The following is a 3,231-nucleotide window of genomic DNA, read 5'->3' as shown; positions in this document are numbered from 1 at the left end:
AACCTGAAGAAGGGCTTATGCCCGAAACATCGATTCTCCTGTTCCTTGGATGCTGCCTGACCTGCTGCATAATAAAAACAATGTTTATGAAACAAAAGAGATATACAGAAAACAGAATAAACCAATCCATTTACTTAGAACACAAAGAGTTTTATACGTGTTGTAAACATATAATCCTATTAATCCTAAAATATTCCACCACAACATTCTTTTAAAACAAATCCTTTGTACAGTACCCAGTAGCAATCTTTGTGTAGCACACCACCAAACTCTCTTTCTCTAATACCTTGGTAGGTTTACAGTGACTGTAACTTTAACTCCTAAATCGGAACTGCTGACAGCTTATCCCTTTCGCTATCAAATAACTGAGTTTAAACAAACCCAGCTCCAGGTCCTCTTCAGGGTTTTATGCTAACACCTCCCGTGTAGTCATGATTTGGAGATGCCGGTGTTGGACTGAGGTGTACAAAGTTAAAAATCACACAACAGTTACTCCACAACCACCTGATGAAGGAGCGTCGCTCCGAAAGCTAGTGCTTCCAATTAAACCTGTTGGACTGTAACCTGGTGTTGTGTGATTTTTAACTTTGTACACCCAATGTCACTCTTCAGGCTAAGGTAGCCCAGTTTTACTCGCTTCTCCTTTTCAGAATACTGTTCAATTCATGTAAGGACTTCATAGAACTGCCCCACTCAAAATATAACCGAACCAAAATATAACCGAACCAAAATATTACTGAACCAAAATATAACCGAACCAAAATATAACCGAACAAAAATATTACCGAACCAAAATATAACCGAACCAAAATATTACCGAACCAAAAATCTCTCTCTCTGTATGCCATGTGGCCTCCCTTAAACTGAAAAAAGGAAGCCTCCCAGCCCATAAATTTTCAATAGAAACTTTGAGATTGCATTGTCCCTTGCTAAGTTGTATAATTCTAAGATATTAAGCTACCAAAATAACTCTCATAAACTGTTTTATAAGAAATCACCATGGATTCGGAAATAGCTACAGGTTAATTATCAGCTTCAGACACACAGAAACCCAGTTACTAACTCAAAATTCATGCTTTAAACTAAGTGATAGAACAAATATACATTAATCAGGGCAGCACGGTGGCTCAGTGATTAGCACTGCTGCCTCACAACACCAGGGACCTAGGTTCAATTCCCACCTTGGGCGACAGTCTGTCTGGAGTTTGCACATTCTCCCAGTGTCTGCGTGGGTTTCCTCCCACAGTCCAAAGATGTGCAGTTCAGGGTGGATTGGCCATGCTAAATTGCCCGGAGTGATAGTTGTGTTAGTCCAAGGTAAATATAGAGTAGAGAAATGGGTCTGGGTGGGCTACTCTTTGGAGGTTGGTATGGAGCTGTTGGGCCGAAGAGCCTGTTTCCATACTGTAGGGAATCTAATCTAATCATATTCAGACCATGAGAGTGTCAGTGGAGATTACAGGCACCCTCACTGGAGAGTTTAAGGGATGGAGTATAATCTCAGATGCTCTTTGCTCTGAGTGAGTATTAATATTGGCCTTTTACAGTCTCAGATTAAGTGATGAGTGTCTCCCACTCACAAGCACAATGTATTAAATTCTCATACAGGAGAATTGGGCAGGGCAGTGGAACTAATTGGCAAACGTATTCAAAGAGACGGTATGGAGGCAATGGGCAGAATGGCCTGTCACTGTGCTGTAAGATTGTGTGAGCTTTCTTGGTTCTGCCGTACACATCCATGAGCAAGCTGAGCAGCTTTGTGTTCTGTCTCTCCTCCCGATGTGCAGGGATGCGCGTTTCAAGCCTGCAACTGGAAGCTGACCATCATTTGGTAAGAGCCAAACACACATCACGCTCCAAAACAAAACCAAAACGTGAAGGATGCTCAAAGTCTGAAATAAAATCAGAACCAGCTGGAGAAACTCAGCAGGTCTGGCAGCATCTGCAGAGAGAGACAGACAGGCAGGCAGGCAGGTGGAGATAATGTTTCGGGTTAAGGAGAACTCGTCTTCACAACCAGAGGATTCATTACGAGAGAACATCACAGCGAGAATACACTGGTGTTTTAACAGCACTTTGACAGGACAGTGTAGAGGGAGCTTTACTCTGAATCTAACCCCGTGCTGTCCCTGTCCCTGGGAGTGTTTGATGGGGGACAGTGTAGAGGGAGCTTTACTCTGAATCTAACCCCGTGCTGTCCCTGTCCTGGGAGTGTTTGATGGGGACAGTGTAGAGGGAGCTTTACTCTGTATCTAACCCCGTGCTGTCCCTGTCCTGGGAGTGTTTGATGGGGGACAGTGTAGAGAGAGCTTTACTCTGAATCTAACCCGGTGCTGTCCCTGTCCTGGGAGTGTTTGATGCGGAGACAGTGTAGAGGGAGCTTTACTCTGTATCTAACCCCGTGCTGACCCTGTCCTGGGAGTGTTTGATGGGGGACAGTGTAGAGAGAGCTTTACTCTGAATCTAACCCCGTGCTGTCCCTGTCCAGGGAGTGTTTGATGGGGGACAGTGTAGAGGGAGCTTTACTCTGTATCTAACCTCGTACTGTCCCAGTCCTGGGAGTGTTTGATGGGGGACAGTGCAGAGAGAGCTTTACTCTGTATCTAACCCCGTGCTGTTCCTGTCCCTGGGAGTGTTTGATATGGGACAGTGTAGAGGGAGCTTTACTCTGTATCTAACCCATGCTGTCCCTGTCCCTGAGAGTGTTTGATATGGGACAGTGTAGAGGGAGCTTTACTCTGTATCTAACAACGTGCTGTACCCGTCCTGGGAGTGTTTGATGTGGGACAGTGTAGAGGGAGCTTTACTCTGTATCTAACAACATGCTGTCCCTGTCCCTGGGATTGATTGATGTGGGACGGTGTAGAGAGAGCTTTACTCTGAATACAACCCCGTGCTGTCCCTGTCCCTGGGAGTGTTTGATGGTGGACAGTGTAGAAGGAGCTTTACTCTGTATCTAACCCCATGCTGTCCCTGCCCTGGGAGTGTTTGATGGTGGGACAGTGTAGAGGGAGCTTTACTCTGTATCTAACCCCGTGCTGTCACTGTCCCTGGGAGTGTTTGATGTGGGACAGTGTAGAGAGAGCTTTACTTTGAATATAACCCCATGCTGTCCCTCTCCTGGGAGTGTTTGATGGTGGGACAGTGTAGAGGGAGCTTTACTCTGTATCTAACCACGTGCTGTCCCTGTCCCTGGGGGTGTTTGATGGGGGACAGTGTAGAGAAGAGCTT

General features: G+C 45.6%; 1 long non-coding RNA gene across 1 annotated transcript in view; it reads left to right on the top strand.

Annotated features, from left to right (window-relative positions):
* The window catches only part of LOC122559184, a 16,022-nt gene extending 14,191 nt beyond the window's left edge, over positions 1–1,831 (top strand). The window contains exon 3 of the long non-coding RNA XR_006314355.1: positions 1,788–1,831. This is a non-coding gene — a long non-coding RNA (uncharacterized LOC122559184). The remainder of the gene's footprint in view (positions 1–1,787) is intronic.
* The last annotated feature ends 1,400 nt before the right edge of the window (positions 1,832–3,231 follow it).

The sequence above is a fragment of the Chiloscyllium plagiosum genome, chromosome 18, assembly GCF_004010195.1.
Source record: "Chiloscyllium plagiosum isolate BGI_BamShark_2017 chromosome 18, ASM401019v2, whole genome shotgun sequence".
Lineage (NCBI taxonomy): Eukaryota > Metazoa > Chordata > Chondrichthyes > Orectolobiformes > Hemiscylliidae > Chiloscyllium > Chiloscyllium plagiosum.
Note: the sequence above shows the minus strand (reverse complement) of the source record. Positions and strands in the feature narration are given on the sequence as shown.